Here is a 15,253-nt window from a genome sequence, read left to right on the forward strand (position 1 = left end):
ATCTCATGAGTAGGTGGTACCTACCCAGACGAGCTTGCACAAAGCTCTACCTACCAGTGCAAATATTCCTATGCTGCTGTGTTCAAGTCGCTGCCATAAAGACATCGTATAGTTTAATTACTAGATTCTACAGCCTATTCCAACCACAAGCTAATTAAAGGTAAAGAAACAACTTTGACATTGATTCGACGTGATATCTAATACTCTATAGTATCTATCATGACGGATTCGCGAAAAAAATGCGTTTTAAATGCCTGTGAAGATGTTATCGGCAGTTTAGAAGATAAATAAAAGAAGTTCAGTGAAATGGTGTTGTATTATAAATAGATATAAGAAGCGGGACTATTAGCAGATCCTTTTAAATTTAAGGTTGTTATAAATATGGAATAGTGTTGGGCCAGCTGTGCTATTCTTTTTCTTAAGAAAAAGGCCTCGAGGTTGGACAGCATTTTCCTGGCATGTAGTCTGAGGAGTTCATTAAATTAGAAAGGGTTACGATACGAAAGGCCGCCGGCGAGACCGGGGACGAATACGCGAGCGTACCCGCAGCCTCGGGATAGGAGGAATTCTGTGGTGGTTTTAGTCGGTAGGAGTCCGACATAACCCTCTATTATATCCGAGATGAGGGGTATCCATGAGAATTTCCCCCAAGAAAAAAAAGCTCTGCTGTTCTGTAAGAACTTCATAGCACACCCGTGAACTGTCGACAAACGATATATTATTATTTCTTATATAATTGTTTTTTCGAAAATAATAGGCTTTTCCCACATAAGTAACTAGTTCTAGTAAGAAGTATGTCCGAAATTAAAACAAATGAAACATTGTATTCTTAAGCAATTTTACAATTTTTAGAATCATTTATAAAATTGAATTATATTTTTTTGTAATTACATAACATTGTATAGTTTAAGATTTTTTTTTAATTGTACCATTGTATTGTTAAGACGAGTGACTTTCACATTACCGATGAAAAAAAATATGCAAAAAATAAACTACTTCAAAATTTACAACAAAAATTGACGTAATGCCTTGTATTTTTTAGGTAGAAGTAAGTTATAAAAAAAACATCATAAACATCTTTATTTAATATGTAAGCGTTACATTTAATAAGTGAATGTCAAAAATTGGCCATCGGTTTTGAAATAAATACCTCAGACTTCATTAAATAATATATTATGTACAAACAAACAAAAGCCTATCATATTTGACGGCCTTTATAATTGTACAAATTTTTAGGCAATTCGTAAAAGTGAATAAGCAATTAATTACATTATCAAAAGATGTTACTGTATTAGGTATACTGTATAGATAGATTTATATATTAGTCTGAGCTTGAGCTAAAAAAAATGCAAACAAACATATAACAGTCGCGCACAATGGATCCTTCACGCCTTCGGAAGTGGGTCGCGGAAGCGGAAGCGAACCGCTAATGACGGTCGCGCCCTCTATGAGCTTTATAGTCGCGAAAAACGAAATGTTCCATATTATATTTAAAATTTCAAATGCATTTTTAGGTTATTTTAAATTTATAATGTTATTTAATTCTATATTTAAATCGATAATTCGAATTAATGTTTCATTTGCTTTTATTTTCCATTATATATTTAAAAATTCTTCTGACAATTATTATTCACAAATTATTAGGTTACTTTACTTTCTTGTACCCCTGAAAACGTGTATCAAAAAATCATGATTAACGGTTAAATAGTTAGGATGTGAAAGCGTAACAAAGAAACTCACTTTCAAATGTATTATATTAAAGTTACTATGTGACTGAACATTTAAATTTTTGGCTTCAGATTAGCAGAACACACAGCTACAAGAAATATCCTATAATTCTCATTTTCCATCATAAGAACGGAACTCAAAACAAAGGCGACAAAGCAATAAGTTGGCGCTGTCATTTTGATTATTTACTCAACTATGTGTAACGTTAATACAGCGAGGCATGTTTCAGACAAACTACGCTGTATTATAGACTAGAAATTTGACATAATTTATAGCAGCAACAGCAGGAACACTTTTGTATTATCTTCTATCTTTTATCCAAATTTTAGACAATCCTGGAGTAATTTACATTTTATTAAGTTTTATAAGTTGAAGATAAATTACATAACATTGTTATGATCATTTTAGCAAATAAATTACTTCATTAGTCGAAAATTGCTAAGTATAATGGATGTCTTAGTACGAGAACATTTTGGTGAATGTTTGCTTAAGAGCTATTTCAATTAATTGTTGTTTGTGCGTTGCATTTGGCGTAGATTCTAGCGCTGAGTATTAATGCGATGTGCTATTATTATTAATAGGAATAATAACATTTCGTCGAACCTGGCTGCTAGAATACGTGAATTTTAACTGATGATTGTTCAAACCTGGACAAGCAACGTTTTTCGTGTTTATGTATTTTCGTCTCGAGTTAACAGTGAATATGAAACCTCTATGTGTCCCATAAAATTATGTCACATGTAGATCTACTAACTCGTGTTGGAGCACCTTGGTCAAATAAACTAAACCTCGAGAAGATAGGACGCTTTGATTGAACAGGTTGATTATAATATCAACATTTATACGTTTTGTTTTTGTATTCATAATTTTGCTATTTTTTTTTTTTTTACATATAATAATCAATTTTAATTTTTTGTTCCAGGTAATAATTTTTGACCAATTAACGCTTAAATTACACAAATTTGTGGTAAGTTAGATAGTGTAAAGAAATAATTTAATTTCACATCATTCACACTAAGAATAAACTCCGCTTTCCATTTGGATCCCTAAAGGAGTAAAATGCTAATAACCTTCGAGACTCGTTCCAAATAAGACGTAAAGTATTAACCAAACACTACAAAGGTTGCGAATTGTGTTTTAGTTATAAAGTCTGAAGTTGCGAGATTTAGATTAGATTGCCGCACCTGTACCGCAACGCCCTGAGGGGGCTGAAGTAGTGCGGACATGGAAACCGCGTAACGAGATAAACACTCCCCGTGGGACGTTATTTGTGGACACGATAAGTAATTTGTAGCATAGTTTCTACTATATTCTGTATTTTAGATGACTTGCTTATTCAATTAATTTTAATTGACGTCATGATTTCACTGTATTTCACATTCAATTTATCTGATGTTTTTTTATCCACCCACCTATCAGATATTCTGACGCTAAACAGTAATACCTATCGTTAGTATTGTTGTGTTCCGGTTTGAAGTGTGAGTGAGCCAGTGAAACTACAGGCACAAATGATATAACATCTTAGTTCATCATCCAAGATTGATGGTGATTTGGCGATGAGAGGAACGAGTAATATTTCTCACAGCGTCAATGTTTATGGGCGATGCTCGCACGCCTACCTCTTACAAACAAAAAATATATATTTTGTTTAAAAATAAAATCTGATTAGTGATTTAATCAAGGTAGCGTATCAGTCAGGTAGGGATTATTTTAGTATATGGATTATTAACTGCATCGTTGATCTATCAGTCTATAGTTTCCCTGGTCCTGGGTTCGATCCCGCATAGGCCTAGTGGAAAGTTATTGTTATTAAATTATTCCGTCGTATCGGACTATGATAGTGAGGGACCAAAAAGTGCATCTGTGATTACGCACACACATGTGGTAGTATAACATTTTCGCCTTTGAGACTTGACCTGGGTCGAAATTTGGTTTAAGAAATTGTTAATAAAAAAAAAAAAAATATCAGTATGGATTTGCGGATACATATACCCTCGAGAGATTATCTAAAATAACTGAAGTTAATTGAAGTTTTTTGAATTGGCTTATTTTCTTCAAATCGAAACTTCGGACGCAAATACGCGAAAATTGGAATGTAAATTATTTATTATAATTAATTAATAAAACTGTGTAAATAACATTTTAACTACGGAATGAATTTTAATAAATCATAAGAATGCGTGTATTCTTGAAATTTATTTATTTATAGAATAGGAAAGCGGACGAGAATATGGACCACCTGATAGTAAGTGGTCATCAACGCCCTTAGACATTGGCTTTGTAAGAAATGTCAACCATCGCTTACATATCCAATGCGCCACCAACCTTGGGAGCTAAGATTTTATGTCCCTTGTGCCTGTAATTACACTAGCTCACTCACCCTTCAAACCGGAACACAACAATACCAAGTACTGCTGTTTTGCGGTAGAATATCTGATGAGTGGATGGTACCTACCCAGACGAGCTTGCACAAAGCCCTACCACCAGTATATGTAATGATTATGCTCAATGTCGCATATCAGCTTCTGACATTTCACGAACGTTTTCTGCGGAATGTTTCGAGTTTGCTCTTATAGAATTGTCTCATATAACTCTGACCATGTCCCATACAACTGATAAATATATATTTCAAAGGATATTCGCATCAAAGAAGAGTATTACCGTAAGTCGCTTTTCAATATTTTAACTAGCAAGTTACGAAGACGTGTATATAACAAAAATTGATTAAGGTGCATTTTTGAAACACTTTCTCTTTAGGAAATCCTATCAATTTACACATTACAGTAACTTATTTATGAGAATATCTTTTTATTTTATGTTGTTTATCATTTAGAAATCATACGACGTTTTCTGAATGTATAATATAAATATATTTTATATGTATATTATGTATTTTTTATATAATATTCAACAGTCATTTTATTATTTCAAAGATGAAATTTTCAAATTGAAAAAAGTGTTTTTGGGCAGAAATCTCTTTTAAGAGACAAGTTATTAATTTTGCTTCTTCATTTTCATTAATTCATTCATTACGTTACATGTACATTTTTTTTGTACAGAAGTATATTAAAAAATCAAAGCCAAAGCCGGCCCAGTATCGAGGCTTGCGGAGGTCTACTCCCAACAGTGGGAATAGATAAAGAATAAGGAAGGCTGTAAATGATGATAATGATAATGAAAAACCGTAACCACTTTCCTAATATATTTTTATTTATTTAAATATGATAAATAATCGACATGGCAAAACTTTGTTTTTAATATATAAATATTTTTGTATATAATGGTATAGAATAAAGACAGAGAAGAATATAGCTATGGGTTGAAATATACACATACTGAGCTCTCGTAACCGCAGCACCGTAACCAGTTCAAAAGACCCTTATTGAATTCAGCGTTTTACTCACAGTTGAGCCTTCATAGCAACATAAGCTTTATTAAGTCAGAAATATAGTTCATATTTCAACTACTGCGTATATTTGTTAAACGTAGTGCGAAATTGAACTTTGCTACCGCAAAAATAAGTTTGATATTGTATTGGGCTTGAGTAGATACGTGTAAACATGGGCCGTAGAACAGGAGGACTTGGAAATACGATACCAGTGGCTGCAACTGAAATAATAACTAGAACTGAATCTGTTTTTCATTTGTTTAGTTTTTTTTCTTAATTTAAATAAAATAAAACATTTTGTTTATGAAATTTAATCTGTCTACGGAGTGATTAAAAAGTATATATAATTTAAGATTTATTAGAATTACTGCATATCCTAAAAATCACATGTCACTTAGTACTTGTGACGGAAGTGAATTTCCTTATTGCGTGAGAGACGTTTCATAACTTAAATTTAAAAAAAATATACTTTCATTTAGAATTTGTTCTATGTCATATCTAGTATATTTTATATATAAGCGCCATCTGTCGGCGGTAATGGGCACACAGATTTACAGCTGACAGTGTACGGGAGGTTGGTCTATTCATTTTAGACATTCTGCAATGATTCGTATTTTCATCTGTATATAAAACTAATCATTGTCAGAATTGTCATTTGACATCCGATTTCAAAGAAACAAAGCCTCAATGTTGCTTCATATTCTACTTGTTAAAACCGCAAAAAAACCTTTCAGTGGTTTCGGAGATTAGCGCGTACAAACAGACAGACAGGCAAATATTTAAAAAATCCATTTTCGTGTTCTGTTACGTTACTTTTATCGCCCACACTCATTTATAGATAAATTTATTAAATGTTAAGTCAAGGTTTCTACTGTATATGTATAAAAACTACTGAGTTAAATTGTATATAAGTATATTTTATATCTTTTATAAATATAAATAAGACGACGCATCCCATAATACCGTAAATGATCTTTTTTTATAGAAAATTGTATAAGAATTAATTTCGTGTGACAAATAAATTGAACTTCTCTCTTCCATTTTTAATAAACAAATCAATGATTAATGTACAAATCTTACGCACAAAGTTTTCGGGTATGGTGTTATAAAATTATTAGCGTTTTCTTGGAAATTACATGAACCATGTTTGTGTTTACGAATACTTTGAAGATTTAAATATAATACATAAGCTTTCATGTAAAATCTATGTTGCTTGTGTGACTCGAGCCATTTCCTTCATGCTAGTGTGTTATGAGCCTACAAAGACCCAATATCCGCAATCAAGCTACAATCAGAGGGGTTCGGAATCATCATTTGAGCATCCGCTTGTAGCTTCCGAAAGTTTCCGAATTTCATTTGCTTGGAAATCCTTTGTTTACACACTATGTTTATTCGATTGTATTATTACAAATAATTAATTACAATATGTAGATGAAGGTTGATGAATTTATATTTGCGTTGTCATCAGTTATATTTTTAAATAGAATTGTTATGTTTCGGTTTTAAGTTTGAATATTCTACAAATGCAGACAATCAAAAAAAATTTTTTTAAATTATTGTTTTGGTTTTGGTAACTAACAAATGCCTATATTAACTGAAAAAGGGAAAGTAATTTTAAAGTCAAAGACAGACACATCTATATATATAGAAATACTACTGATCACGAGATCTTCCACACTATTCGATTGACTTGCAATTTCTCACAGTTACTCGTTCCCCGATGCAGACGGTCATTAATTTTACGCAAATCCTGTCCAAAAATTTTTTTTTCTCTTATCTACCGGTGAAACCGGGACGCTCGTACTGTATACACACCAAGGAAAGTAACTTAGACATTCCGAGTCAATGAAGAAGTCGCCGTCTTAGAGTCAAATGCAAACTTTAAAATTATTAGCATATAAATAAGCCATAAATTGTCATCAATTTGCAATCGTAAAATTTAGTAAAATGACGTAAACTATTTTAAATACAAGACATGATTCCGCCCGCGTGTGAGAGGAAGGTATACAGCATTGTGTCACCATTTCATGATGATCGATTCAGTAGCTTTAACATTTATTATAGTAGGAAGGATACAATAATAGCACGCACGGCTCCTCTGTAGATAAACAATAATATTATAAAAAAAAACGCGTAAATATATTAACAACCGTGGATAAAGAATTAACAAGCTTAAAAAATGTTCAATAACATATAAAATTATCAATTTATACATGAATTAATTGCTTATTTACACGCCATCTCAAGCGTACATTCTCATACTGGATACAAATAATAATTCATTTTATACAAGTCATTGATTTTTTTATAGTTTGGATGATATTGGCATTATATTTTGTGAAATATTTTACACAAAAATCAAATTAAGAACTTGCAAATCGAGTGGTGTTTGTGCATAATCTTTGCTTAAGTTTCAGATTTTCTAATCACTGAGCTACGTCAGCAATATTATTCAATGTTTACTCGGTAGTAGCGTTTTAGTTGGTAGGCTTGTGCGAGCCCGTCTGGGTGAGTACCACCCACTCGTAAGATTTTCAGCCGCCAAGCAGCAATATTTAGTATTGTTGTGTTTGAAGGGTGAGTGAAGCAGTGCAACTACAAGCACAAGGAATATAGCGGTTGGTTGGTAGGTTGGTGGCCCGTTGACGATGTATGGAATGGTTAATATTTCGTTCATCGCCAATATCTATGGGTGTGGTAACAACTTACCAACAGGTGACCCGTTTCCGTCCGCCTACCTAATACAATAAATATAGCACGAACTTGATATTTATTTTTTTATCAATGGTAAATGCCCAGTGGGATTTTATAATGGAATCGAATACCCAGAATTCCGAAATCCAATCCATTTTAAAATCAAAATGTTGGGAGTGTTTTATTTCCAACTAGATTTGAAGCGCCATTTTGAATACCACGCTCTCTCATAATTTATACATTTGACTTTATAACTTATGGTCGTAAAAACTTTTATTTAAATGAATGCTAATAGATATTTAATATTTCAATCTACTCTTGCGGGTAGACAAACATACCGACCGCATTTCTTACACGTATTTATAATAATAACAGGCAGATTATTTTAGGTGCTCTGTCTGGGTACCCATCACATATGCTACCGCCAAACAGCAATACTAGTATTGTTTGAATGGTTTGCCAGTGTAATTACACGAACAATAGACAACAACTGAGTTCGCAAATTTTGAAAGAAATGTTTGATATTTCTTACAGTACCAACGTTGTTGAGCAGTTGCAACAATTTACCATAACATGGCCCATTATTCAGTCTGACTCCTTATTTAAAAAAAAGATGCAAAAATGAAACAGAAAACATTCAAAATATTCTTCTTTCAAAGCTTGCTTCTATATTTGTACATACATACATATGTACGTAGAAACATTAATACGATTTTCAAATCGAATCCGTACGAGGTTCGTAATGTACGATCCACTCTCTTGATTAATTTCCGATAGTGTTATTTGTTGTTATGTTAAACGAGAGTGAAAACATTAAAAGCTAATATTTCTATTAATATATATGTACCTCTAAAATCCAATTGTTGCTTGAGGTGTTCAAGTTAATATGGAATAAGAGTTCTAAGTTATAAGAAAGTATTTATGTTAAAGTTGGTGTAAATACTTCTAATGAATCAATAAAACAATTTCTCGACTGGTAGCTAATATTCATAAAATTTTAAATATAAATTTTTATAATTATTATTTAATAAGTATCGGTAGTGTTAAATTGTTTTTGCCTTTAAAAATTTTTTCCTGTAAGCCTTCAAAGTTTGATCTTTTTGGTATAATGTAATCAATCTACTTATCTCATTGATTTCGCGTCCGCTGAATCTTTTTTCTTCGAGCGTGAGCGAATCGGCAGTGACAAATATAGATTACATATTGTTGAAAATTAGTTAAACGTTCTTTATATTCATTCTTAAGTATACACATATGTTATTTATTTATTAAATATTATATTAACAGATGTTATGGGACTGCCTCGTTGGTCTAGTGTCTAGATATAAGGTCCCAGATCCAGGAGTGCTTTTTCTGTCGAAGATTTTCAGTAGCAGTTTGGAGTCTGGATTATTGAAATGTAAAACCTCCCGTGCCTCGAAAAGCACGTAAAGCACTTAGTATTGCGCTTGAACTCTTTTCGGTCGTGTTGGTTTGCCGTTCCATCGGATTATGAGAGTAAGGGAATCGATCAATGTGTTTCCGTACACACTTGTGCACTATAATATATCCTGCACAGTTGGCTAACCTCCCTTGAAATTGGTCATTGTGTAAATCGCTCAGGATGACATCGTCATCGTTATTTATTTCTGTTTATATACTATTTTTTATATACTTCAATAAAAACTATTTCATTTTCCTTATATTTGTTATTATGTATTTGTATATCTATATATATCTGTCACTGGATCACTGCCTTGGAGTGACACTCAACAAATAATGGCTCCGGAAAGTGACACCAAGAAATCTGGGTGTATATTTTTTCCCGTAAATATTGTCTTTACCCTGAGACATTCTCATCCATTTATTGCGAAAATGTTATGTAATATCATTGACCTGATGTTGGAAGTGTTTTGTTTCAATTCCCTATGAAACATCCATTAGTATTGTTGTGTTCTGGTTTGAGGGGTGATTGGGCACTGCAGGTTTCCTCACGATTTATTCTTTCACCGTCAAGCACGAGATGAATTATAATCACAAATTAAGCACATCAAAATTCACAGGTGCTTGCCCGAATTTGAAACCACGATCATTGTTTAAGATCCACGCGTTCTTACCACTGGGTCATCTCGGCTTGTACTACATCAATGGACATATTTTAGTTCCTATAGTTGGTGGCTCATTGACGATGTATGATTGTTAATACTTCATACATCGCCAATTTCTATGGGCGGTGATCGCTTACCATCAGGTGATCCATTTACCCTACTATTCGTTCGGAATGAATACGGGTAAAATGACATTTGTAGCCTATGATACTATGTAATATGTAATGATATGAAACAATTATACAAGGTATATCTACTGATCTACTGATATCGGTTGTTTCTTTTAGTCGTAAATATTTTGTGTATTATATGCTTGTGGTGTACAAAAAAGGATAAATTAAATTTATTGATTCACGAACGCCCAATGTCTATTTTACAACTTTAAGTTATACAATAATTTTTATCAATGTATTTTATATATAAGTAAGTAAAGTAAGTAACAGCCTGTAAATGTCCCACTGCTGGGCTAAGGCCTCCTCTCCCTATTTGAGGAGAAGGTTTGGAGCTTATTCCACCACGCTGCTCCAATGCGGGTTGGTGGAATACACATGTGGCAGAATTTCGATGAAATTAGACACATGCAGGTTTCCTCACGATGTTTTCCTTCACCGAAAAGCACGAGATGAATTATAAACATAAATTAAGCACATGAAAATTCAGAGGTGCTTGCCCGGGTTTGAACCCACGTTCATCGGTTAAGATTCACGCGTTCTTACCACTGGGCCATCTCGACTTATATTATATTTTATATATATATATGTATTTTTTTAATAAGAATACACAGGTTCAGACATGTCACAACGTGTTAATATAAAATTGCGAAGTCAATCATTCATTGTTTGACTATTTTTAAACATAATATAGTTTATCTTAATATTTAATGTCAGATTTAGAGCTGTCGTAAACATTTCTATAGACATTTTAGAAATCAACAAACTCTTTATGAGATTTAAGTTACTTAATAAATAATTGTTTCTTTTGACTAACGTAATTTGCTCACTGGAAATACTTTAGTCAATAGAAATAATTATTTATTATATTAAGTCACTTAAATCTTCAGATTTCAGAGAGCCGTTGTAAATACGTGAAACGTTTAAATTTTTGATCGGCCTTTTTTTATATATATAAGAGGGAGGCGGAATATGAGCCACCATGAACATATGGCATTGTAAGAAATGTTAACCATTGCGTACATCACCAATGCGCCACCAACCTTGGGAACTAAGATGTTATGTCCCTTGTGCCTGTAATTACACTGGCTCACTCACCCTTCAAACCGGAACACTACAAAGCCAAGTACTGCTGTTTTGCGGTAGAATATCTGATGAGTGGTTGGTACCTACCCAGACGAGCTTGCACAAAGCTCTACCACCAGTAAACTCCTGACATCACAAATTCGCCACTAACCTTGGTAATTAAGAAATAATATCCCTTGTGCCTGTAGCTGACTTACCCACCCTTAAAACCTGAACATAAACGAAAACATATAACTGCTGCTTGCCGCTCGAACCTGTCACTTACATTGATCAATGAGAGTTTCGATATTAGTTTTAGTTATTAAAATTGAACTTCACGGTGGTTTATTAATAACAAAGACATTCACAAAGAGACCTAAATGCTTTAAACTCATCGTTCATATTCTGAGTGTAAAGCTATTAGTTACAGCACCTGCGTCCGTGAAATACAAAGCATCTATTGCTTTATTAGTGGCTCGTAGAATACAATATTCGTTGAGAACCCTCGACGTGGCTACTGACTTGTGTGGGTGATGAAAAGAAATAGGGCGACCATGGTTTGCTTGATCACATTGCACGTGGTGCGTATTAATCGTATTATTAATTACGTGGGCTTCATTTGTTTTAACTGATATATGCTTGAAAATGATTTCAATTTTTTGATTTTTATTTTTTTATTAATGTGTAATATAAAATATGCTTATGTACGTTCTACGCATGTGCTTACAGTGAAATAGCCATGTCAGTGTTCCAGACACATCTAATATGTTATATTTGTTTACGTTAGGCACAGGCAACAAGCCATCTGATGGTAGGTGATCTCCTATACTATAAAAAACTGAAACTACAAGAAATTACCTATTGCAGGGTTACGTTTTGCAGAGACCAAATATTCAGATATTACCATATTAACTGGTTAAAAGCTATGGCTTAAATATTTGTATCGTGTAAGAGAATGATAATAAAAAGTATTTATGTCATTTATAATAATTAATTAGTTTATTAAATTTTTCAAAATATCCCAATTGTACCTAAATTTAAGGTCACTCTACAACAGGCTCTGGCATCATATGTAGACGATTCGACACTTGACGCTGAAAGTGTATCGATTCGCGCACTAGTATAGTGGCCTGGATTCCGCTCTTTTTGTATTGTAGCTTTATAGCTACGCAATGCATGTTTTCATTAGCCTTCGACTGAGTTTTAAGCAATAAGCAAAGATACTGATTTTACTGGTGGTAGGGCTTTGTGCAAGCTCGTCTGGGTAGGTACCACCCACTCATCAGATATTCTACCGCAAAACAGCAATACTTGATATTGTTGTGTTCCGGTTTGAAGTGTGAGTGAGCCAGTGTAATTACAGGCACAAGGGACATAAAATCTTAGTTCCCAAGGTTGGTGGCGCATTGGCTATAACCGATGGTTGACATTTCTTACAATGCCAATGTCTAAGGGCGTTTGGTGACCACTTACCATCAGGTGGCCCATATGCTCGTCCACCTTCCTATTCTATAAAAAAAAAAGATATTAACATTTCATCAAAACCTATGATTAAATATATTAATTTATATGTACGTAAGTTGTTCACTTAAAATTAATATAAATAATTATAGAATAAAGGCATATTTCGTAATAAATTAAATGTATTCAAATATCGAGGGTCAATTTTAAACATGATTTTCATCCTTTTTGTGTGTAAAAACAATAAATATGCATTACACCTTGCCGAAGTTCTCAAATAAAATCACGTTAAATTTTTTTTTTTCGATTTATGTCCTTGTTGCACTCAATTATAATGACATTTCCCATCTCCCTCGCACCTATCAAAAGAGTATTAACTTCATTAGTGTTCAACACAAGTTTTTCGGCATCGTTACTTCTTATAGAATTTAATTATTTGCAGGAAATATAATATAACAATTGAACTTTTTCCATGTTTTATTCTATGCAGCCGAGATGACCCACTGGTAAGAATGCGTGAATCTTAATCGATGATCGTGGGTTCAAACTCGGCCAAGCATCACTGAATTTTCATGTGCTTAATTTGTGATTATAATTCATCTCGTGCTATACCGTGAAAGAAAACATCGTGAGGAAACCTGCCTGTGTCTAATTTCACTGAAATTCTACCACATGTGTATTCCACCAACCCGCATTGGAGCAGCGTGGTGGAATAAGCTCCATACCTTCTCCCCAAAAAGGGAGAGGAGGCCTTAGCTCAGCAGTGGGACATTCACAGGCTCTTAATACAATTTATATATTTTGATATATCTATATATTGAGCGATATTTCCGCCCGCATTTTAAATGATAGGTTATAAAAAATCCTTTCTTGGAGTTCAAACTTGCTTTATGCAAAATTTCACCAAAATCGGCTTAGTGGTTTAGCCGTTAAAGCGTAAGAAACGGACAGAGTTACTTTCTTAATGTATTCAATTTGTACGCTAATATAATATGTTAATAATTATCATTATAAATATTGGTTATCAATTGTACAATAAATATAATAGAATTAAATAACAGAAAATACGAGATAATTAATCAAAAGGAGCTTTGTTAAAGTAAGCTTTCACGGGAACTTTTGATTGGTCATTTAATTAGAAGTAAAGTTAACATGAGTTTGGAGGTTATATTCAACCTTGAAGAAAATAAAACATAAATAGCTAGCTAGCTTGTGTAGCTACTTTTTATTAAGACTTCCGAAGGATTCAGGTTAACGAGAAAATTATACCTTATGTAAATTCCGCGCGATCGAAAAATGCATGAAATTTATTAAAGCGTATTATATTTTATTGAAATGAATAATATTGTTGATGATACTTGTATAATAGAGTGTGCTACAACTCGTTTGCGATAGATGGCGTTGATTCAATAAGTCACATTTCTGAATCGCGCTCTCCAGATATTCGCTATTGTGTATATATAGGCTGGAACAATAATTAGAAAGTGATCGTAAATATTGTAATTGTATGAACAATGCAAAGCACTTGCTTATATTGCTTATATTCATTTAAGTAAGTTCTTTGTACTGTGTAAACAATAATAATGACGTAAATAACCAAAATACGGCAAATAGGATGGCGCATACAAAATAAAAGACTATATTGCTATCTTGATAAATTGCTATTTAATTACTATAACAAATGACACGTAATATTGCATCTTGGTTTTGTCATACCCACATTATTTTATGTGAAAGGTTTAATTTGTTGTTCTTTATTTTTGTGTGCCGTGTTTTGTACGTATAATATTTAAGCGTTAATCTTGTTTTCTCAAATATTTTAAGTTTTGTATTGTTTTTTTTTTTCGAGAAATAAATTCTTAAATCGTAAAAGTATAAAGTGAAAGCCTCACTTAAAAATATCGTTCAGCAGGCGATCAAACAAAGTTGTGTCTTCTTCTTTCAAATGTCAAATCAGTAATGACAGAAAGGGAGAAATCAGTTTTTAACTAAACAGCCGCTAACGTTTATAAATTAGGTTGTTAATATTCATTGTAAAAGTAATGTGTAAAGTAGTAGCCAGTTAATGACTGTCACTATTAAGGCCTCGTCTCCATTTGAGTATAAGGCTTAGAGGTTATTCCACCAAGCTGCTCCAATATTACACATGTTCAAGATTTTCATCAATCACATTTAGTTTTCGTCACTATGAAAATATCGTCTCGTTTTACCTCCGAGCACGAAGTAAACACAACTTAAGCATATGAAATTTAGCAGCACGTAGTGGGTAAGTGGACGTCTCCTAAAGGCTATTAATTTTTTTTTTAAATGATTTAATATTACTAAATTTGTATTAATCTTTTATAATGTATGAGTACATATGTTTACAGCCATTTACAGGTTTCTTTCTCATACCTCTTGACGGGCCGGTTAGCGCGGTTGGTAGATACTTGCCTTTCACGCCGAAGGTTCTGGGTTCGATTCCGACCCAGGACAGACATTTGTGTGCATTAACATGTCTGTTTGTCCTGAGTCTGGGTGTAATTATCTATATAAGTATATATTTACAAAAGAAAAGTAGTATATATAGTATATCAGTTGTCTGGTTTCCAAAGTACAAGCTCTGCTTAATTTTGGGATCAGATGGCCTTGCGTGAATCCCAGGATATTATTATTTGTTT

General features: G+C 33.0%; 1 protein-coding gene across 2 annotated transcripts in view; it reads left to right on the forward strand.

Annotated features, from left to right (window-relative positions):
• Positions 1-15,253, forward strand: part of LOC126776464 (dystrophin, isoforms A/C/F/G/H) — a 568,446-nt gene that overhangs the window by 357,611 nt on the left and 195,582 nt on the right. The gene's annotated exons all lie outside the window — the stretch shown is intronic.

The sequence above is a fragment of the Nymphalis io genome, chromosome 20 (assembly GCF_905147045.1).
Source record: "Nymphalis io chromosome 20, ilAglIoxx1.1, whole genome shotgun sequence".
Taxonomy (NCBI): Eukaryota; Metazoa; Arthropoda; class Insecta; order Lepidoptera; family Nymphalidae; genus Nymphalis; species Nymphalis io.